The 25,049-nt window shown below is 37.9% G+C and overlaps 1 pseudogene; it reads left to right on the forward strand.

The window, feature by feature from the left end:
• Positions 1-381: 381 nt before the first annotated feature.
• LOC149255859 (putative carotenoid cleavage dioxygenase 4, chloroplastic) lies at positions 382-24,510 on the forward strand (annotated as a pseudogene).
• The last annotated feature ends 539 nt before the right edge of the window (positions 24,511-25,049 follow it).

Consider the following 25,049-nt stretch of genomic DNA (forward strand, 5'->3'; position numbering starts at 1 on the left):
TTAACTTGAAATATTTCAGCTTTTAGAATATTTTAGAGTTGGATGTAGATTTGCAGATTTTGGAATGGTCGATGGTGAACATCACCATATGTATCTTTCACTGGTTCAGATTTTTTTAACTTGAAATATTTCAGCTTTTAGAATATTTTAGAGTTGGATGTAGATTTGCAGATTTTGGAATAGTTAGAATGGGTGCCAGATTTTGGAATATCTGGAATTATACCATCAAAAAAATCAATCAATAAATTTTAATAAATTGGAAAATATTTCTCAAATCTACCATACAAATTGAGAACGAAGTATCACATAGGGTTCTCCGCTGGAAGGAAATAGAGTCGGTTCACAATGAAGACCTGCAGTATCTCCGACTCCGCTGTGTCCATGGCAGCTAATTGCTCCATAAATTTGTCTTCTGTATTTAACATTCAGACAAGATCATACTCGCATACTCGCCATTCTCACCCTATAGTTTTATTCTCTGTGAAAACCGAAGAAAAGCTCCGGGTTCCTAAGAACAAACCCGCTATCTGAGCACGTTCTGGAGAGAACCCATCTGGTCCATTCCACAGTAGAGAAGGTCCGCATAAATTTGAGAAACGGGATTGTATCCAGAAAGCCATTGTCTTCAAAATGTTTGGAGTTGGGCGTCAATCCCCGGTTCGTTGCCAAGAAGAACAGGTATGCATACATGTCGATAGGAGCACCGTTGCCTAAACTCTGCGGGGTCGTTAAACTCGACTTTGATATGGTGGAGGCGATGGCTGCCATGGAGTGCGTCGTTGCGTCGAGGTCGTATGGCGAAGGTTGCTTCGGCAGTGAGCCGTTCTTCGTGCCCCGGAGTTCGGATCCAAATGCCGAGGAGGACGACGGGTACATCGTGGCTTTTACCCATAACGAAAGCACCGGGATTTCCAGTTTTCTGGTGATGGACGCGCAATCTCCGACCCTTGAAATCGTGGCCTCCGTTGAGCTCCCTGCCAGAGTTCCGTACGGCTTTCATGGCCTCTTCGTTAGCGATGCTGACTTGGCAAACCAACTAACTCGGAGGTGTGTTTCAGAAATACAAATGACATTTATTGGTACAAGCTGGCATGGACTATTGTAGTCAAGTTTTAGGACTATTCGTGTCCGGTTTTAGGAATTTTTTTGTTCCACTCGAGATCCCTCCCATAGGCATGTGTTTTGATTCTTCTATTGTTTTTATATGTTTTGATAGTTTCACTCTGTGCTAACTTTTGTTTTTGTTTTTATATATTGTGATAGTTTCACTTTATGCTTTAGTCTCTAGATACCAGGAATGTTTCAATATCTAATACTGGTTTGAGAACAATTTCTAATGCTCTCTGTAAATATTTGGAAACAAATTACTGTATTTTGGAACCCAACTCTTATAAATTTGGCCAAAATTTGCAGCTATGTTTGAAGTTATCTTGATAGAAAGTTTTCCCAAGTTTTCATGGAATGATGAGTGGAAAAATGTATTTATAATTTATTTTACATTGAGAAATGATGTTTTCAAAATTGGTAATGTTTTCAAAATTTTTACCAATCTTGAAGTCACCATACATTCACTTGCAGAGAGGAATCTCTACATGGGAATTTTTTGTTCCACTCTAGATCCCTCCCATAGGGATGTGTTTTGAAGTTTAATTAATACTTCAAATGTAGTTTGAGGGAAAAATTTAAAGTCTTTTGAAGTTTAATTAATACTTCAAATATAGTTTGAGGGAAAAATTTAAAGTGTTTTGAAGTTATATTTGGTTTATTAATTAATTAGTTATTTAAATTTTAAATTTTAAAATATATTAAAGTGTTTTGAATTTTGATTAATACTTCAAATATAGTTTGAAAAAAAAAATCAAAGTTTTTTGAAGTTTAATTAATACTTCAAATATAGTTTGAGAAAAAAATTCAAAGTGTTTTGAAGTTTAATTAATACTTCAAATATAGTTTGAGAAAAAAATTCAAAGTGTTTTGAAGTTTAATTAATACTTCAAATATAGTTTGAGAAAAAAAATTTAAAGTGTTTTGAAGTTATATTTGGTTTATTAATTAATCTGTTATATAAATTTTAAATTTTAAAATATATTTTGCAATAAATAATTTTGGTGGTTAACATCTATGCATATATAATATTTTTGTATCTAAATATTTTGTCATATTATTGATTTATGCTAAATATTATTACAAATCTATTAAAAATTAATATTAATATATATAATTTTGTGTTAAAAATATTATTATTATAAATATCTTATAATATATTATATAATATTACAACCATGTTTATAAATGTAAAATTTCAAAAATAAAAAGATGTTTAAGACACAAAAATGGTAACACTTTCTTTTTCTTAACCAATTGTATTAAAGTAGAGAATCTATGTTTAAGTCACAAAAATGGTAACACTTTCTCTTTTTTTAACCAATTTTATTAAAGTAGAGAATCTACTTGAAAAGAAAATTTAGACCTTCTACAACCTAAGAAAGTATAGTAATTTACATTGGTTTATAAACTATATGTTCACTTAGAAATTCACAATAATTTACATTTGTTCATAAACTAATTACTTGTTACGATTATTTATGGTGATTAACTTTACTAGTTATTTTTTAAAACTAATTACTCACTCCATTCTCAATATATGGTATCTAAAGAGTTTAAGGTAGAGTAATTCTTGTTTATCAGTGATTGTGCTTAGTATATGTTGCTATTATATGTCATTATTCAATTTGTCATGAATGAGATCTATTATATATGTCATTATGATTTTCTGCCATTCATTAATGAGATATGTGTTAGGTCAATGTTTATTTAATACGACCCTATACATCTTCACCAAAGATCTCACGTGTCATTTTCAATTTCATATCTTTCTTTATTGCTCATTACTCCACACCGATACAACTTAGCTTTGCCATTAGTATTCTATTTACAGGCAAGGAACACATCAGTGTTACTAAAAGTTATGGACCACCATCTGCATATGTTCCTACAAGCTTAGTGATAAAATGTTCTTTTTAGGATCGAGATCCGAAGCTTGTTCAAGATCCAGGTGTAGATGAAGCAGTCATTGAAGAAGGACAAGTAGATCCCGTAGATCCTATCGATGAAGCAACAGTTTAAGCACCACTTCCTTGTAAGAACTGGTGGCACCTTCCCTACGGAGACTAACCTTCATATGGGGACTTTACAAAGTTTGATTTATTGAATGACTTGCCTTTTGTTTTAGACTTCCTTAGTAGGCCCAGCATACTAGCAGCCTTGCATACCAACATCAGCCCATCAACCCAGCATCAACCCATCATCACTACCATCAGACCTATCATAAAGAGGATTCAGGTTCCTTTAACCAGGGAAGGAAGGACTTGATCCACATCAAGTTCTTCAAGTGTCGAAATTTTCGGGACTTTGCTTCTCGGTGTCATGAGAATAAGTGGGAAGGGAAGCTTAGTTACATACAAATATATTACATTCAAACAGAAGAGAAAGAGTTTCGTGCTAGGTGGTACCAACTAACCTGAAACGAAGAAACCTTAATAGCTTTAATGTCTCTCCATTCTTTTCAATTTCATTTGAAATCTCTTTCTAAAGAAAGACTAATCAATATGTTTGGGTATAAAGAACCCATTGCCGAAATAGATTAATCAGCATAATATGGTGCCATACTGTATTGAAGCTAGTGAAAGTTGTAGTTCTACAGTCATTAGTTCAGTGAAAGCCTTGTGAAAGCCAATGAAAGATTGCCTTATTTAATAGTGAAAGTTGTAGTTTAGTGTATAGAGGTTTGGCCTTGACATTACATGGATGAAATCCTTCAAAAGAGAGTTGTGGGTAGTGATTAGTATTTTAGGTTGGTCATTTCTTAAAACTATTTACTCACTCTACACTCTACTCTCAATGTATGGTATATAAAGAGTTTAAGGTAGAGTAATTCATGTTTTTCAGTGAGTTGATATAAGTATTTTAGCTTGTTCATAGAAAATTTTGTTGGGTTGTGTTATATTCTTTCCACATAGTTAACAAGGGGTTTGAGGGGCACCTGTAACCCACCTATGGTTTTGTGCATGATTTTCGCACATGTTTTTTGGACGTGATGGTTTTCGGTCCAAGGTATTGGATGCGATGGTTTTTCGGTCCATGGTATTGGATGCTTTGGCATGTATAAATATGTATTATAACATTGAAAGGAACATAATGAAAAATCAAGCTGGTAGTCCCGGTTTTGGGATCTAGGGGAAAATCTCTGTGTATATGTGTTTTATGTGTTCTGCTCTTGCATTATTTATTTTCTGTGTTTTAGAATTCGTATGCAGTGAATTTTTTTACGGGGTTAAAACCTACATTTGGTATCAGAGAAGATTTGGCTTCAAGGGGATGCCTTTGTTGCTGAGGGTTTTCGCCCGGGCCTGTGGTAGACCCTGTTCAGTGGGAGATCTGCGAGATCGATTCTGGTGGTGAAAGAAGATGTCGAGCCATGGAAAGATAGAGATCGAGAAATTTAATGGTTAGAGTTTTGAGTTGTGGAAACTCAAGATGGAGGATCTGCTGGTGGATAAAGATCAGTGGATCACGGTAGATCCAAGTACTCAACCAACAGGAGTGTCTGATGAAGAATGGAAAAAGTTGGATCGGAAGGCAAAGAGCACAATACGATTGTGTGTCTCAGATTTAGTATTGCTGAATGTATCTGGGGAAACTACGATGAAGGCTTTGTGGGACAAGTTAGGGACTTTGTACCAATCTAAGTCTCTGGTGAATAAATTGTTCCTGTGAAAAAAGCTATATAACCTGAGGATGAAAGATGGAGACTCAGTGACAGAGCATCTGAACGCGTTTAATACTGTGGTAAGTCAGTTAGCGTCTGTTGATAATAAAATTTCAGATGAAGATAAGTGCATCAATTTGTTGTGTTCTCTACAAGATTCATGGCATAGTCTGGTTATTGCAATAGGTAGCAATGCAACTGCCTTGCAGTTTGATGAAATAGTTTCAGCCTTGCTGATGGAGGAGATGAGATGAAAAAATATGGAGAGCCAAAATAGTGATGCCTTGTCTATACGAGGATGGTCCCAGAACAGAAACAAAAATAAGTCATCGAGTGGGAGAGCTAAATCTAGAGGGAGATCTAAATCTCCAGGAAAACCTGTAAAGGTGGTGTGCTGGAAATGCGGAAAGGAATGACACTTCAAAAAGGACTGTAAATCTAAAGCTCCTGACAAAGGAAAGGGATCTGATGATGCTCCTTCTGCAGAGGCAAAAACCACCTCAAATGAAGGTGGGGATGTGTACCTGGCTTCTTCAAGTACACATGTAAATCATGAGGCATGGTTAATTGACTCAGGTGCATCCTTTCACTTCACTCCCCATAGAGAGTGGTTCTGGGAGTATGAGAAATATGATGGTGGTGATGTCTTCTTGGGGGATGACAGGAAGGCTAGAATCATTGGTCGTGGAAAAGTAAAGTTGAAGCTGCAAGGTGGAAGGGTTAGAACACTTCCGGGTGTTTTGCATATTTCTGAATTAGCCAGAAATTTGATTTCCGTTAGTAAGCTGGATGATGCAGCTGTAAAAACAATGTTCGAGAAGGATACCTGCAAGATGGTTCGAGGAGCACTGGTATTGATGCGGGGAGTTCGGATTGGAACTCTGTACAAACTGCAAGGTAGCACTGTTGTTGATGGGTGCAACAGTTCCATGGTTCCTGAAAGTGGAGCAGAAAATCTAGTGGTCTCTGGAGAAAAGACCATGTTGTGGCATCAAAGGCTTGGACATATTGGAGAGAAGGGTCTTCAAATACTTCATGGTAAAGGTATGGTAGAAGGTATGAGTAATAGCTCTCTGAATTTTGATTTCTATGAAAATTGTGTATACGAGAAGCAGAATCGGGTGAGTTTCCCCTCTGGTGGTAAAAGGGTGAAACATATATTAGAGCTTGTGCACAGTGATGTGTTTGGACCTATGAAGGTTCCATCACTGGGTAAGTCTGTGTACTATGTATCATTTATAGATGACTTCTCAAGGAATACATGGATATATTTCCTTAAGAAGAAATCTGAAGTCTTTGATAGGTTTAAAGAATTTAAGGCTCTAGTGGAAAACCAGACAGAGAAGAAGATAAAGGTGCTAAGGACAGATAATGGTGGAGAGTTTTGTAGTAAGGAATTTGAATAATTCTGCAAGAAGTGTGGTATAGCACGGAAGAAGACTACTCCATATACACCTCAGCAAAATGGAGTTGCAGAAAGAATGAACAAGACGTTGATGGAAAGGGCAAGAAACATGCTCAGCGGTGTTGGGTTAGGACAGGCATTCTGGGCAAAGGCAGTGGATACTACATGTTACCTGGTCAACAGGTCACCTTCATCAGCATTGGAGGATAAGACTCCACAAGAGGTACGGACTGGTAAGAAACCCTCTCTTTCACATCTGAGGGTATTTGGATGTGATGCATATGTACATGTTCCAAGGAGAAAAGAACAAAGTTGGATAGTAAATCTGAAAAGTGCATCTTTATTGGGTATAAGGATGGTTTAAAGGGTTATAAGCTTTGGAACCCAGTAACAAGAAAGGTTATGTACAGCCAAGATGTGGTGTTCAGAGAGGTGAAAGATGTTATTAAACACGAAGTCCAACCAAAGGAACCTAAGAAGATAGAGTTTGAGCTAAAGGAGGAAGAATTAGACTCTACAACATAGGAGGAATCAGAAGATGAAGAGCCACAAACTCCGGCTGTGAGAAGATCAGTTCGAGAAAGAAGGCAACCAAAAAGGTATAGTCCATTTGCTTTCTGATCAAATTTTGCTTTGTCTGTTACTCATGATGATCCTAGAACTGTGAAGGAAACAGTGGATTCAAAGGATGGAAAACTCTAGAAAGAAGCCATGGTTGATGAAATGGCATCTTTGCACAAAAATGAGGCTTGGGATCTGGTGGATTTGCCGGCTGGAAGGAAACCCATTGGCAACAAATGGGTGTTCAAAAAGAAGACAAATGCCGAAGGAAAAGTGGAGAAATACAAAGCTCAGTTGGTAGCAAAAGGTTATTCCCAGGTGTCGGGAATTGATTTTGGTGATATATTTTCTCCTATTGCCAAGGTAACTTCTATTAGATTACTTTTATTTGTTGTTGCTGCTTTTGATTTTGAGGTAGAATAGAGGGATGTGAAGACAACATTTCTTCACGGGGATCTAGAAGAGGAGATCTACATGAAGCAACCTGAAGGCTTTGTGGTGAAGGGTAAGAAAGAAATGGTATGTAAGTTAAAGAAGTCTCTATATGGGTTAAAACAGTCAGCAAGGATGTGGTATCAGAAATTTGATACATTTATACGGGGACTTGGCTTCACCAGAAGCAAAGCATATCACTATGTGTATTTTAAATTAATTGGTGACTGTGTTATTTATCTAGTCTTGTATGTGGATGATATGTTGTTGGTTGGAAATGACAAAGAAGTTATCCAGGATTTGAAGACCCAATTGTCCTCCAAATTCGACATGAAAGATCTTGGTGCTGCAAACTATATTTTGGGCATGGAAATTAAAAGAGATCGGGCAAAGAGGAAGCTCTGGTTAAACCAGAGGAAGTATGTCCAGACAATATTGCAGAGGTTTAATATGCAGGATAGTAAACCTGTGAAGGTTCCTATTCCTGTAGGTGTGAGGTTATTTGCTGAACAGTGTCCCAAGACACAAGAAGAGGAAGAGGACATGTCCCGTGTTCCATATGCAAGTGCAGTCGATAGCCTGATGTATGCAATGGTCTATACTAGACCAGAAATTGCACAAGCAATGGGAGTATTGAGCAGGTTTATGTCAAAACTAGGGAAGGAGCACTAGACAACAATGAAGCGGGTTTTCAGGTATTTGTGTGGCACTAGTGATTATGGTTTGTGCTACCAAGGAAGACTAGGATTGGACAAAGTGTTGGATATTCATGGCTTTGTTGATGCAGACTGGGCTGGAGATTTGGATCAGAGAAGATCTACAAGTGGGTATGTATTTAACCTATTTAGAGGTGCAGTCAGTTGGATGAGTAAGAAACAATCTGTAGTGGCACTGTCAGCTATAGAGGCAGAATACATGGCAGCCACTCATGCAAGCAAGGAAGCAGTTTGGTTGTAGAGATTGTGTTCAAGTATGAGTTTAGTACAGGAAGCTATAAGGATAGACTGTGACAGCCAAAGTGGAATTTTCTTGGCAAAGAACCCCACATATCATTCAAAGACAAAGCACATTGATGTTCAGTATCACTTTGTGAGGGACATGATAGAAGACAAAAAGATGTTGCTGGTAAAGGTCGACACTTTGAAGAATACTGCAGATGCATTGAAAAAATTTGTGAGCTCTGAGAAGCTCTCTTGGTGTAGAGAGACAATGGGCATTTCAGGGCTGGAAAAATGACTAAGCTCTCTTGTGGCCCCCTGTGGAAAAAGAACAACAAGTGGGAGAATGTTGGGTTGTGTTATATTCTTTCCATGTAGTTAACAGGGGGTTTGAGGGGCACCCGTAACTCCACTTTATGGGGTCCGGGGCAGCGCCCTGGAAAATTTTGGTTTTGGACCCTATGTTAGGTTGGGCAGACCCACCTATGGTTTTATGCATGATTTTCGCACATGTTTTTTGGACGTGATGGTTTTCGGTTGAAGGTATTGGACGCGATGGTTTTTCAGTCCATGGTATTGGATGCTTCGGCATGTATAAATATGTATTATAACATTGAAAGGAACATAATGAAAAATCAAGCTGGTAGTCCCGGTTTTGGGATCCAGGGGAAAATCTTTGTGTATATGTGTTTTATTTGTTCTACTCTCGCATTATTTATTTTCTGTGTTTTAGAATTCGTATGCAAGTAATTTTTGTACGGGGTTAAAACCTACAAATTTATGGAATAAATATTCGTAAGTAATTATCAACATTTGTAGGTTGTTTTTGTTGTAAATGTCATAAATTGATATGCTAGATTTTGCCATAAAAGTTAAATTTTAAATTTAGAGTTAATATCATGGTTTAAAATTCCACAATTGTAAACTATGGATGACAAAATAATTGCTAAATTTGAGTAGTCTAAATATGAATCAAGGTATGTTGTTCTATAATGTTTGTGGTACTCAGTATTGTGAACTTATGGAGTAAGATGTCTCATCTAAGCTTAGCGTTAACGAAGATCACAGATGATGGATTATCACATCTTGAGTCTTGCAATATGTTTCCATCATTGCAAATTTATCATTGCTAATGGATTCAACGTCTTGGTTCGGGTATAATAGGATTATCATGCAAGAAGATTTGGTTCATGGTCATAAGTCATTACTTGCACACCAATATTAGAAGAGATGAGAAAACAATGATTCCTTGTATTCAAAGTCATCACTTTGAGGGCACACATATATTAGAAGCGTTGGATTTGATTTAAAATTTTGAAAGGATTTGAACTTATTTATATGATTCATGTGAATCTAATTAGTCTTAAACATGTCTTGTTGGGAACAAACCTTATTGTTACATTTAATTCATATTTATAATTAGATGGCATAACATATCACATATTTTTCTTCTATGCTACTCTTTCCAATACCTAACGACGTTTCCTTTGCAACATATGGTGCAATTGCTAGTTTACAATTGTTTTATATATTCTATAATCTAAATGGCTACTTGAGTGACCACCAATTTGCTATCTCGATGTGGTATTTTGAAAGTTGTAAAATATATTTCTATAAATAAAAAAAAACCTATCATAATTCAGTTGTCAAATTAGTAGTGGGACAACCACACCACCTGATTACTCGCGAAAGGAACAAAAAAAACACTTTTAAGACATACTCTAAACCTAATAAAAATGATTGAATCAATTTTTGTTTGATATAAATTTTCTATTATTTAAATCAAACATTAATATATAAAAATTTTAATTGAATTGAATTTATTTTTAGAAGTTTTTTTTTTTTAAATTAAAATATATATATATATCTATATATATATATATATATATATATATATATATATATATATATATATATATATATAGATATAAAATAAATTTTAAAATAATTTGAAAAATAACACATTTTAAAATAATCACTTTTCTATAATGTTGGGTTTTTAACATTAATAAAATGGTGGTATTCAATGCATTCTTCATGAGTATTTAGATGTGTGGTTGAAAGAAACATACAACCGTTATAGATATTTGGTAATTCAAAGTTGTTTAGCCATGGGATGTTAGAGGATGGGTTACTAATTTTATTATTTGAATTTGTTTCAAGTTGTATAGTAATTGAAATCAGTAATTTTTTTATGTGTTGTTTTTTTGGCATTTTTTTTTTTATATATTTTGAAAGATAAGCAATATGAATTGTTGGAATCACAAATTTCAGTGAGGGTGTTGAATCTATTTATGAATATAATGCATCTTAAGGAACAAAAACTCATAATTTCACCAAAAAAATTTATTGTGAAATTATTAATAAATAGCCACAAAGTGGAAGAGTTAGATTGTGCCATTAAAAATATTTGTCCAACAATTACAAAAATTCTTTTATGCCTACTTTATAGAATTAAATATATGGGTTGATGTTATATCTAAAGAACCATTGATCTTTCCAAAAACACACATACATTCATAAATTCAAGAATGATCAAATCATTTCTCATAGTAAGAACAACTTCATAGTAATAAGCCACATGGCTATGCTAGATTTCCTAAAAAGCAAATATGTAAAGTTTTTTCCTATAGCTTTTATCTTTGAGATGTCATGATTATGCTCAAATAATTACGTAGAAGAACAAGTGTATCATATAGAATCATTTTGTAGATATTGTGTGATTTAGATTTGTATGATTATGAACATATAGCGCTTTTGGATGTATTTTTGGTTTTATCTCAAAATAGAAAGTATCATTTTATCGTGGAAAAATAACTTTATAGACAAACAAACAAAAAAAAATCTCTTTAACAACTTATAAATATGTTCAAATAAAGTTTTCTTGGGGTAGCTTAATTGGAAATGGTTGTGGAAATAAAGTCTCATTGAAATGAAAGTCTTGGGTTCAAAACTTATAAATATTTTGATTACTAAATATGGCCCTTTGAATTAGCATTATACTTTTGGTATTATATAATGAAAATGAAAAGTATAAATAAGATTGAATAACTAATTCTCCTTATTTTATTTTAATATATAAAAACTAAAATTATCTATATTTTTATTGGTTCCTATTCATGATATGATACAATATATATTTTAAAATATTAAATGCATTTTCCTTATTTTATTTTAATATATAAAGACTAAAATTATCTATATTTTTGTTGGTTCTTATTCATGATATAATACCATATATCTTTTATAATATTAAATTTATCATGTCACTCAAATCTAAATAATTTTGTAATAAACGTTACACATACATTGCCATTAATGTCAATTACAATGTCTTTCTTTTTGTTGGTTCTTATTCATGATATAATACCATATATCTTTTCTAATATTAAATTTATCATGTCACTCAAATCTAAATAATTTTGTAATAAACGTTACACATACATTGTCATTAATGTCAATTACAATGTCTTTCTTTGATGTCAAAAGTAATGTTGGCCAAGTCTGTAGTAAAATATGTTCATTAAAGGAAGTGTTGTAGTGCACAAGGAAGTTTTGAGGGTCCAGTAGATCCAAACTAAAAAATCAAGCAACAAAGGGCATTGTAGATATGATAAAAAAAACTTGATGTTTCCATAATGAACAAAATTTGGTGTTACATGGAATGGAAAGACCACAAGGAACAGAATTTGTCATTTCTTTGACGTGCCCACACTAAACAAATTTGGTGTTTCTCCAGGGCAAAGGAAAACGAAAAGAAAAACACGACGTCGATACAATGATGTAGTTTTGTATGAAATAATAGTTGAAAATATTGTAGCTAAAATTTGGTGTTTTACCGTGACTTTTTGCCTTACAAAAATAGCATGCACTAAATAGGATTAGCAGTGCTTAACCATACAGAGGTACTAGAGCACCAAGTACCAAATGGAGCATAAAGCATTACGCTGATATGATGTGGCAACTGATATGATAGGGAAGCTAGCATGGTGCCGCACTTTCACATGGATGTCAAGTGGTAGATTCGATGGCGTGGTGATGGACAGTAATGACACGTGGTAAGTAGATTTAGCACTTTTAACAGGGTAATTAGATGATTGGAACATATCAGTGCCCAAACACATCATAGGTTCGGAGTGGTCGAAGCAAAGGACATAGCAAATGACTTGGTAGGTTAGGTAAAGTCTTATATTACGAAATTCGTAGTGCAATGGGATTGTGTTTTTTCCTTAAAGTTATGGAAATTTTAGTTATATTTTAAGAAAATTTTGTAAAGATTTTTGTAAATTCAAGTTATAGTTGGTAAATTTCAAAATTTTAGACGTTTTTGATGTTTTTGATGGTACTGAATCTATTTCCAGCATCAAAAATCTGATTCAAACACTATGACCCTTCGAGCAATTCCTCAACCTCAGTGAAACGACTCACGACTCACTAGGATACCAAAATTTCGGGCATTTATGTAAGAAGCCAAGGCCGATATCTTGTAGGACTTGGCAGATGTAATGTAGCAGTGATGAGGTGGCCAAAAAAAAGACCATGTGCCATTTCATAATTGGTTCACCATGGAATGACGTTGCATACTAGGAGTTTCAGCACTTGCCCTAGGGTCATGTTTTGCAAAGATTTTGTGTGTATTTGGTTTTGGCCAAAATGGCTCCAAAAACCAAGGCTTTACAATAAAATAATGAATATCCAAGGTTCACCCTTAGTGAGGCCCATACCAAGCTACTTAAATACTGAGAGGTCGAAATAATCATATAATGGAGCAATTCAGTATGTGATGTTCCTGTGTTAATAGAAAATTTGCATCGGCTACAAGATTGGAAATTAGGATATGAAAACGGCATTAACCGACAAGTATTGGGGTACCAAAGTACTAGGCACCAGAAGGAACGACCGTTAAAGTAATCTGGTACAACAAGGAAATAACTATCAGTTGCAGCAAATGGCAAGTGGCAAGGATTTTATTCAGCGAAATTTCTATCTATTAGGCTCAGAAGTACACTGGTACAGGGACGATTAGAAAGAAGAATATCGAATGCCTCTAGTATCCTATATGGAGACTAGCGAGATCATAATAATTGTGGCCAATTCTTACCCAGCGAGCAAGTTCCGGAGAGAACCCATCTGGTCCATTCCATCCACAGTAGAGAAAGTCTGCATAAATTTGAGAAACGGGATTGTATCCAGAAAGCCATTGTCTTCAAAATGTTTGGAGTTGGGTGTCATCAATCCCCGGTTCGTTGCCAAGAAAAACAGGTATGCATACATGTCGATAGGAGCATCGTTGCCTAAAGTCTGGGGGGTCGTTAAACACGAATTTGATATGGTGGAGGCGAAGGCTACCATGGAGTGCGTGGTTGCCTCGAGGTTGTATGACGAAGGTTGCTTCGGCAATGAGCCATTCTTTGTGCCCTGGTGTAAGGACCTGCAGTTTGGGCCACCTTCACCGTGCAAAGGACAGGCGAGGAGCTCGTGCGGAATGCGAAGTAAAACAACCAAGAGATGAGTTTATATGATGTTGGGCGAGTTGAGAGGGCGGTCCCACGAGTTGGGCAAGCCGACCCTCCACTCGGGCGAAGGCAACATGTTGAACGAGTCGGCTTGGGCGTTGGGTGTGGGTCGGTCGAGTGACATAACCCGCCACCTACCCGTATATATTGGTGGAGCGTTTAAGGAGACGAGCCATCATCATTCGGCCAACACGAGTTTGAACAAAGAGTTCTGTCATGCGTGGATGAGCCCGCACGATGGGTGGAACTCGGGTGAAAAACTCGTGCAGGAAAGTCGGGTGAAAAACTCCAGTGAGAAACTCAGGCGAAAAACTCGTGCAAAAAACTCGGGTAAGGTCGTCGGGCAGAAAACTTAGGCGAGGTCATCAAACAGAAAACTCGGGTGAGTTCGTTCGGGCGAGGTCGTCGGGTGACCTGGGTGAAGTTGTTCGGGTGAGCCAGGTGAAGTGGTGTGGTGACCTGGGTCAAGTCATGTGGTGACTCGGGTGAAGTTGTTTGGGTGAACGGCTGGACGTGCGGACGGGCGGCCGGGCAAGGGTGCATTGTGCACGCCGAAACGAAGAATCGTGTGGATGGGCAACTCGGGTAGGGCGCATCGTGCACAACGAAACGATGGAAACGGTGAAGTGATGGAGTTGTGAACGGAGGTCTGACTCATGCGGAGGCACCCGTGTGTGGCGACTTGGTTACGACAAGGCGTGCCCAAGTTGGGCAAACAACACGATCGTGTGACGAGGTGAACGAAGGGTTGGAGAGTCCTGCGGCGACTGTGCAGAGGCATCGATGAGCTAGGACACCGAGTTTGCCGAAAGTTGGAAATTTGGCTAAGTGTAAATTTGGGGTTTCCTAAGATCTAACTTGTACTTATAAAATAAGATTATATATATATTGATATCAGGCAGACTCATATTTTAGGGAGTTTCCCCTCCCTTTATACTGTTGTGCAATTGTATATGTGTTAATTGTTGTTGATGATGAATATGTATGGGTTTTCATCTATATAAAGGATAAATATAATACTCGGTAACGAAAAATAAACTAAGTATGGAATGTATAAAGGATAAAGATAATACTTGGTAACGAAAAATAAACTAAGTATGGAATGTTAGGCATAATCTACAATCGTAAGTATTAGTGAAAAGAAAATGGTTGGTAGTGCCACACCTCGCTATAGTGCAGTTGGAAGAGTACCGCCAGTGTAGGAGCGTGACACGTGGTATCAGAGCTGGTCCAAGTTTTGCAGGAAACTTGGTGAACTGAATCAAGGAGCTGATTCTATGAAGACCGAAGACTTGGCAGGAAGTTTAAGTTTTGCAGGTGACAGGTAGAATATCATGGTGATTCAGGTGACTGGTGAAACAGGTTTAGCGGAGGTGAAGCTTAGTGCTTGGGCCAAGCTGAACGACAAGGCATGGCAGGTTTGGAAGAATGCGAAGGGAAGCTCTTGCTTACCTTATATAGGTTGAAGTGGATGAAAGAAGAGAATCCCCGGATTCGAAAGGAACTTGAATTTTTGGAAACGAATGTTGAAGACAAACTTCTTCAACTTGGTTGGACAATGGAGCAGGATGAAGTTGCAGATTGTGCTAACAAGGAAGAGGAAGCCGTGATGATTGGGGATGTTGCAGATATGACAACGATGGAGGATAAACTTGAGATTGATCAAGTTGGACCAGGATCGTGTAGTTTTCAAACATGGATGGATGAGGATACTCACATGGAGGAGCCTCACAATGATGATGTAAGTATTATTGATACTTGTGTTTCAATTGAGCATTTGATAGATGAACCGTATGCGGGGAAGAGAAAAATCAGTTTGCCGATGCAAGGGAGCATCTTACCATGGATGTCTACGATGAGACCTTGTATGGAGAAGCAAGGATTGTTGACTGTTGCAGGACTTGTTGGGGTTGTTTGTGACCTTATGGTAGAAGGTACAAAGGTCCATGACAAGGGAGGAACATGATGATCGTTGCGGAGGAATGGGTCATGCTTTAGCCACATGGAGAATTGGCTAAGTGCCCGCCATGAATCATGGACAGATTGGAGGGCACACACTTGATTATGATGATACTTGGGTGGACTTCTCATGGCCGAGACCAAGAGCAAGTCTTGGTGGAACCTTTAGTGGGGGAGCTATGGTGGAGAGACTCATGTGATGATGATATGGTTGGGTGACCGAGTTCACTAGACCGAAAATTGTAGACTTGGATGAGGATGACCGATTGTCGTGATGGGTCTACTTGGTTGGACTACATGGGAAACTTAGTCATGGACATCAAGTTGGAGACATGGAAAATGGCAGTCTTATGCAGGGACATTATGCAGGAGCACTTGTAGAGGTGTCACTTATGGGCATCCAATGAGGAGTGCCAAGGCAGGGATGTTGTGCAGGTGGATTTGCTGGTGTGACATGGAGATGTTTTGCTTATGAGCCGATGGAGAGGTTGTGCACTTATGTACAACAAGGCCATGGACTTGGATGGAGTTGTGAGTAGACTATGGAGCATTCCTACTACATGGAGAGCTGAGGCATCTTGCAGAGACCTTTGGGCCGAGACTTGTGTGCTTGCTAGATGTTGGTTGGAGATGACTCATGGAGCTCACAATGACATGAGATTGTTGTGACTTTTGGAGACTTCATATGGTGGACTTGGAGGATCTGAGGCATTGAGGAGCTAAGGTTAGAGACTTTGATGTAGAATGGGATGCATACTTTCCAGAACATGTATGGGTGTAGCTTGAAAGAGTGACTTGATGAGGAGGATCGATATGAGACACTTAGGAGTGATGGAGTTACAACGATGATGATGCGTTGGTGGCAACACTTGGGCATGGGTTGAGCCGAGACTTAACCACTTTTGACACATGGGAGCTGATTGATCTATGATCATGGGCAGCACATGGATAGATGAGACAGGGGTATACTTGTTTCTATGGCAGACTTGAGGGATGGCACATACAGATATGATGGGGGTTGCTTCATGGACCTAGATGTGGTGCATCGAGAGTCGGATTTTGATGAGATGATCTCTTCACTTTGAGGAGATGGATGTTTTACAAATGGATGATGTTGGGATAGATGCGGTTGATTTCATGCAGCACATTGGTACCAAACATCATGGACAACATGTTGCAGATGAGATGAGGGCTACTTCATGTACTTGAGCATGGCTTATACTTATATGGAAATGGATTCTTGATCGAGTTGAGGATGTGACGAGATGTTCTGAGGAATAACTGATGATGGCATGAGGATGTTCACTCTCATTGTTTGGACGTGACTTGTTGGATTAGCTACCCAACTAGTTAAAACATGGGGATGCGTAGTGTGCAGAGATGTGTTAGCATTGTGTTGGAGTATCATGGCAGCAGTTCACACGAGGAGGACACATGATGAGGTCGACACGATATGTTGCAGGAAGCATGTAGTTTGAGATGGAGGGGCCAGCCTTCCATGATGGGGAGCGGCATGTGGAGATTGTGACAGGGTGGTTTATGATCATGGATTGAGATGATTTTCCGATGTATGACATACCGATGGGGTGTATGCCTTAGTATGGGGATCTTGGTGACATATGGTTGCTGGAATGAGATATTGTCGAGGACGACAATGACTTCAAGTGGGGGAGGATGTAAGCACTTGCGGTCCGGGTCACCTTCACCATGTGAAGGACGGGCGAGGAGCTTGTGCGAAATGTGAAGTAAAACAACCAAGAGACGAGTTTATATGATGTTGGGCGAGTTGAGAGAGCAGTCCCACGAGTTGGGCGGGCCGACCCTCCACTCGGGCGAAGGCAACATGTTGAACGAGTCAACTTGGGCATTGGGCGTGGGCTGGCCGGGTGACATAACCTGCCACCCACCCATATATATTGGTGGAGCATTTGAGGAGATGAGCCATCATCATTCGGCCAACACGATTTCAAACAAAGAGTTCTGCGGTGCGTGGATGAGCCCGCACAACGGGCGGAACTCAGGTGAAAAAATCTTGCAGGAAAGTCAGGTGAAAAACTCGGGTGAAAAATTCGTGCAGAAAACTCGGGCGAGGTCATCGGGCAGAAAACTCGGGTGAGGTCATCGAGTAGAAAACTCGGGTGAGGTCGTTCGAGCGAACAGGGCAAGGTCATCGAGCGAAGTCATTCGGGCGAGCCGAGTGAGGTCGTTAGGTGACCCGAGTGAAGTCATTCAAGCGAGCCGGGGGAAGTCGTGTGGTCACCTTGGTGAAGTCGTGTGGTCACCTGGGTGAAGTCGTGTGGGGACTCAGGTGAAGTTGTAACGGTGAACGAGTTTGGGTGAACGGGTGGACGTGCAGATGGGCGGCTGGGCGAGGGCGCGTCGTGCACGCCGAAGCAAAGAATCGTGCAGACGAGTGACTCGAGTAGGGCACGTCGTGCACGACGAAACGACGGTGAAGTGTTGGAGTTGTGAACGGAGGTGTGACTCATGCTAAGGCGCACATGTGTGGCGACTTGGTTACAACGAGGCGCGCCCAAGTTGGGCAAATGACACAATCGTGCGACGAGGTGAACGAAGGGTTGGAGAGTCATGCAGTGACCATGCGGAGGCGCCGACGAGCTGGGCAACCAAGTTTGCCGAAAGTTGGAAATTTGGCTAAGTGTAAATTTGGGGTTTCCCAAGATTTATCTTGTACTTATAAAAGAAGATTATATATATTGATATCGTGCAAACTCATATTGGAGGGATTTGCCCCTCCCTTTATACTGTTGTGTAATTGTATATGTGTTAATTTCTATTGATGATGAATATGTATGGGTTTTCATTTGTATAAATGATAAAGATAATACTTGGTAATGAAAAATAAACTATGGAATGTTAGGCGTAGTCTACAATCGTAAGTATTAGTGAAAAGAAAATGGTTGGTAGTGCTACACCTCGCTATAGTGCGGTTGGAAGAGTACTGCCAGTGTAGGGGCGTGAAACCCGGAGTTCGGATCCAAATGTCGAGTATGATGACAGGTACATCGTGGCTTTTACCCATAACGAAGGCATCAGGATTTCTAGTTTTCTGGTGATGGACACACAATCTTCGACCCTTGAAATCGTGGCCTCCGTTGAGCTCCCTGCCAAAGTTCCTTATGGCTTTCATGGCCTCTTCATTAGCGATGCTGACTTGGCAAACTAAATCTAATTCCAAGCTCGCATCGAGATTAATTTTTGCTAAAAATGGAAACATCTCATGATATTGCCAGGAAAAACTATAATTTTTAGGCTTTTAATGAGAAACTTCTAAATTTATAACGTGTTTCAAAAATATAAATGACATTTTATTTGTCCTAGCTAGCACGGTGAAATCTTTTATTAGTTCTAGGTGGAATTTATTTGTCCTAGCTAGCATGGACTATTCTTGTGAAATTTTATATTAGTTTTATGTGGAACGAAAAAATTCAAATGTTATTCATAAAATGGGCAAAATATTTAATTTAATTTATATTTTATTATATTTATTTTAATTTTAATTAATTTATAATAATTATATTATTATAATTATTATAATTTGAATTAATGATTTGTTTATAAAGAATATTTTAACCATGTATTTATTGACCATTTATTCAAAATAATCTCTCTCTCTCTCTCTCTCTCTCTCTCTCTCTATATATATATATATATATATATATATATATATATATATATATATATCATTTTTATCCTTCTCTTTTAGGGTGATTTCTAACAATTAACCTAATAAACATTATTATAATAACTTTAAACATTATTTAATTTACATCATCCTACACATGTTGATTTCTAACGATTAATCTAATAAACATTATTATAATAACTTTAAACATTATTGAATTTACATCATCTTACACGTGTAAGACATATTTTCCTCAAAATAATTCTTATATTTATATTTAAACAATTTTTTTACAAATTTCAATAAATTTTAAGATTATATTCATTTAATAATCTCATATATAGGAACACTAATAATACATAGCAAGAATATTAAAATGGTTACTTAATTATTTTTTCCTAATTGTTTTACAAATATATAATTTAATTTAATTATTTGAGTGACCACTAATTAGTTATCTAGATGGAGTATCTTGAAAGTTGTAAAATGACTGAATCACTATACAGTAGGGAAAACTTATCATAATTCAGTTATCAAATTCGCAGTGGAACAACCACACCACTTGAAATTAAATTGACTAAATCTATTTTCATTTTTGTTTGATAGAAATTTTGTATTATTTAGATTTATCACATGCTAATATATATTGATTAAAATTGAATTTCCCATTATTTTTAAAGAATTTATAATTTATTTTAAATAAAAAAAATAAAAATAAAAGATGGTTTGAAAAATAACAATTTTTAAAATAATCACTTTTCTATAAGGTTAACTTAGGTATTTAGCATTATAAAATGGTGGTATTCAGCGCATTGTTCACAAATATTTAGATGTGTGGTTGAAAGAAATATACAACCTCTACACATATTTGGTATTTTGGAGTTGTCTGGCCATTGCATGTTGCATAGTGTTTACGTTAGTAATTTTATTATTTGACCCTGTTTCAAGTTGTATAACTATTGAAATCAAAATAATTTTTTTTTATGCTTTTGTTTTTTATTGTCAAGTTGTTTCTATTTTTATTGACCCTGGAGCTAATTATAGTTATGTTAATCTTGACCTGGTGGATAACTGTGTTTTGAATAAATAAGTGCATGCAAAATCTTGGTTAGTGCAGTTGGATACAAGTACAAATAAGAGAGTTTATCACTAGGTAGGAGCTTTTACATTTGATTTTAATGGTATGCCTACATCATCACATTTGAATGTATTGTTGTTAGGATCATATAATATGTTGTTGGGAATGAACTAGTTGTATCTTCATAGGACCAAGGTGGAATGTTATGACAAGGCTATTGAGTGTCTGGATGACAATGGGGAACAAAGATTCTTGCATGGTAAGAAGAAGGAAACATCAGTTACAATGGTTACATCTATGTAGGCAAAACGCAATTGCAAGAAAGGGTGTGTGTTATTCGCATTGCATATTTTCGATGACAAAGGTAAGGAAGTTGAGGATGCAAATGTCTTGAGAAGGTACCTAGTTCTACAATAATTCCAGGATGTGTTTTCGACAAATATTTCAAAGTTGCTACCTCACACAGAAGTGGAATTTTCTATTGAGTTGGTACCAGGGGTAGGGCTAGCATCAGAGGCGCCTTACAAGATGAGCACACCAGAGTTGGTTGAGTTGAAGGAGATGCCTAACAGGGGATACATTAGGCCAAGTGTATCGCCTTAAGGTGCACCAATGTTGTTTGTGAAGAATAAGGATGATACTCTTAGGTTATGCATTGATTACAGACAATTTAACAAAGTGACCATCAAGAATAGGTATTTGTTTCCGAGGATTGATGACTTGTTTGATTAGTTGAAGGGAGCAACAGTGTTCTCGATGATTGACCTGAGATCAGGATACCATGAGGTACACATCAAAGAAGAAGACATCTACAAGATTGCTTTCTAGTCTAGGTATGAGAATTACGAGTTTGTTGTAGTTCCATTTGGTTTGACTAATGCTCCAACTACTTTATGTGCTTGATGAATAGTCTGTTGTGTCCTTATCTGGACAAGATTGTTATTGTATCCATTGATGATATCTTGGTATATTCTAAGACTGAGGAAGAACATGTCGAACATTTAGCAGCAGTATTGAGATTGCTAAGAGAACATCAGTTGTATGATAAGCTCAATAAATGAAGTTTCTTTCATACAAAGGTACATTACTTGGGACATGTGGTTTCCAAGGAAGACATAACAGTGGATCCAGAAAATATAAGGGCTATCATGGAGTGGGAGACTCTAAGGAATGTGGATGAGGTAAGGTCCTTTATGAGGTTAGCAGGTTATTACAGGAGGTTCATCAATAAATTCTCACATATTTCTTATCCTATTACATCGTTGTAAAGGAAAGGTAAGGAGTTTGAATGGATAGAGGAATGTGTAATTAGTTTTGAGCAGTTGAAGCAATTGTTTGCATATCTGGACAAAGAGCTTGTGGTATGTACATATGCTTACAAGAGAGGGCTTGGTGCAGTCCTAATGCAAGAAGGACATGTAGTATTCTATGAATCAAGGAAACTTAATGAGCATGAGCAGAATTACCTGACACATGATCTTGAGTTGGCAGCAATCATCCATGCTTTGAAGATGTGGATGCATTATCTTCTTGGTAGGAGGTTCATCTTGATGAGGGATCACAGTGGATCGAGGTATATATTTTACCAACCTAATTTGAATGCCAAGCAAGCCATATGGTTGTCCACGATCAGTGAGTTCGACTTTGAGATCAGGTACATTAAAAGTAAAGAGGGCAAGGTTGTAGATGCTCTTAGCAGGAGGATGCAAGTAAATCACATAACAACTATGAGTTTTTATGGTACATATTTACAAGATCGTATTTTGCAGGAAGGACAACAGGATGACAAGTATATTGATTTTATCAACATGGTATAGGTGATTGGAATGGGGACTATCATCTCACAGTAGATGGCTTGGTCAAGTTTTAGGACCAGATCTATGTTCCAGATGGAAGTGAGCTTAAGAAGATTATCTTGAGGGAATTTCATTCTAAGACATATTCAAGTCATCCAAGATATCAGAAGAACAAAACCGTTGTCAATGGCACTGGATCTCAAAGTAATGATTTGAAATCCACGCCCATGCCCACTACTACACTTCCCTCAGAAAATCCGCTTAATGGCATTTCTGCTGCTTTAGCGGCAGTTTTAGCAATGTTGTGGATGATCTTATAAATAAATTTATCGATAATCCTCTGAGGCCTTCCGTGGATCCAAGATTTTTGTTGGCTGGAAACTTCATTGCCGTGCAAGACACTGCACTAGTGGTGTGCGACAAGATACAACGCAATCTCCCTGCCTACATTGACGGTGATTATATCCGCAATGGGCTGAATCCGAGATACATCCCCAGAGGCGGCCACCATCTTAATGGAATGCTTCACGCCTTCATGATCAAAGACTAATGTTCTGCAATCGTTTCGTCCGCACGCACAAATTCGTGCAAGAAGAGACAGCGGGAGGCCAGGTGGTGCCCAACTTCTTTTCCGGTTTCTACAGCCTCGCCGTCAGATTGGCCAAGGGAATCCTGTTCAATGCTAGAGTGGCTCCCGGCCTCTTTAATCCTTTCATCAGCATGGGATTGGGAAATACCAGTCTCCTGTATTTCAATGGCACACTGATGGCTGAAGAGGAATCAGATATGCCATACGCAATGAAGGTCACGAAATCCGGCGACATCATCACTGTCGGCAAGTATGACTTTGACGGGAAACTCTTCATAGACATGACAACGCATCCCTAGATCGATCCCGTTACTGTTTCATTCCTCCATTTCACTTTCCGTTGCGGTTTCATTACTTCGTTTCTAAATATTTCAGAGTGTCGCCTCTCGGAGAAAAATAACTAGATGTCAGAATCCTTCGTTTATTCATTACTTTGCACTCTCCCTGCCTGCCTTGACGGTGTTTATATCCACAATGGGCCGAATCCCAGATACGTCCCCAGAGGCAGCCCCCATCTTTTAGAGGGTGACGGAATGCTTCACGCCGTCATGATCAAAGATTGTCAAGTAACGTTCTGCAGCCATTTTGTCCACACGCACAAATTTGTGCAAGAAGAGACAGCGGGAGGCTGGGTGGTGCCCAACTTCTTTTCTGGTTTCTACAGCCTCGCCGCCAGATTGGCTAGGGGAATCTGGTTCAACGCCAGAGTGGCTCTCAGCCTCTTTAATCCCTTCAATGGCACAGGATTGGAAAATACCGATCCACTGTATTTCAATGCCACACTGATGACGCTCGAGGAATCAGATCTGTCGTAAGCGATGAAGGTCACGGAATCCGGCGACATCGTCACTGTCGGCAGGTATGACTCCAATGGGAAACTCTTCATGGCCATGACAGCACATCCCAATACCAAACCCGAGATGCGAGAGCTTTTCGCTTTCCGTTGCAGTTTCATTCCTCCATTTCTTAATTATTTCAGAGTGTCGCCTGCCGGAGAAAAATAACTGGACATCGGAATCCTGTCGATGTTGCAACCATCGTTTATTCACGATTTTGCGATAACAAAGCAGTATTCCATCTTTCTCGATACCCAGATCGTGGTGGACCCCATGAACATGATTGTCGGCGGCAGCTCTCCCATGGGCTGCGACCCCGCTAAGGTCTCGCAGCTCGACGTTCTCCAGTACTATGCAACAGACGAGGCCACGATGAAATTGTTCGATATCCCCGACCTCAATTTCTTCCATTCGCTTAACGCGTGGGACGAGGGCGACGAGATCGTGTTGATTGCCGCCAATTTGTACGGCCGGTGGAGCACATTGTGGAGAGAACTCATCTGGTCCATTCCATAGCAGAGAAGGTCCACATAAATTTGAGAAATAGGATTATATCCAGAAAGCCATTGTCTTCAAAGTGTTTGGAGTTGGGCGTCATCAATCCCCAGTTCGTTGCCAAGAAGAACAGGTACGCATACATGTCGATAGGAGCACTGTTGCCTAAACTCTGCGGGGTCGTTAAACTTGACTTTGATATGGTAGAGGCGATGGCTGCCATGGAGTGCATGGTTGCCCCGAGGTCGTATGGCGAAGGTTGCTTCGACGGTGAGATGTTCTTTGTGCTCTGGAGTTCGGATCCAAATGCCGAGGAGGACGATGGGTACATCGTGGCTTTTACCCATAACGAAGGCACCGGGATTTGCAGTTCTCTGGTGATGGACGCGCAATCTCTGACCCTTGAAATCGTGGCTTCTGTTGAGCTCCGTGCCAAAGTTCCGTACAGCTTTCATGGCCTCTTCATTAGCGATGCTGACTTGGCAAACTAAATCTAATTCCGAGCTCGCATGGAGATTAATTTTCACTAAAAATAAAAACATCTCATGATATTGCCAGGAAAAACTATAATTTTTAGGCTTTTAGTGAGAAACTTCTAAATTTAGAATGTGTTCCAAAAATATAAATGACATTTTATTTGTCCTAGCTAGCATGGTGAAATCTATGTCGAATTTATTTGTCCTAGCTAGCATGGACTATTCTTGTGAAATTTTATATTAATTTTATGTGGAATGAAAAATTTCAAAATGTTATTCATAAAATTAGTAAAATATTTAATTTAATTTATATTTTATTATATTTATTTTAATTTTAATTAATTTATAATAATGATATTATTATAATTATTTTTATTGACCATTTATTCAAAATATTATATATATAATATTTAATTTAATTTATATTTTATTATATTATTTATATTTTTCATTAATTTATAATAATTCTATTATTTTAATTTGAATTAATGATTTGTTTATAAAGAATATTTTAACCATTTATTTATTGACCATTTATTCAAAATCATATATAT

This window comes from Pinus tabuliformis, chromosome 7 (assembly GCF_031772625.1).
Source record: "Pinus tabuliformis cultivar Carrire ecotype Pingquan chromosome 7, CPIR1, whole genome shotgun sequence".
Taxonomy (NCBI): Eukaryota; Viridiplantae; Streptophyta; class Pinopsida; order Pinales; family Pinaceae; genus Pinus; species Pinus tabuliformis.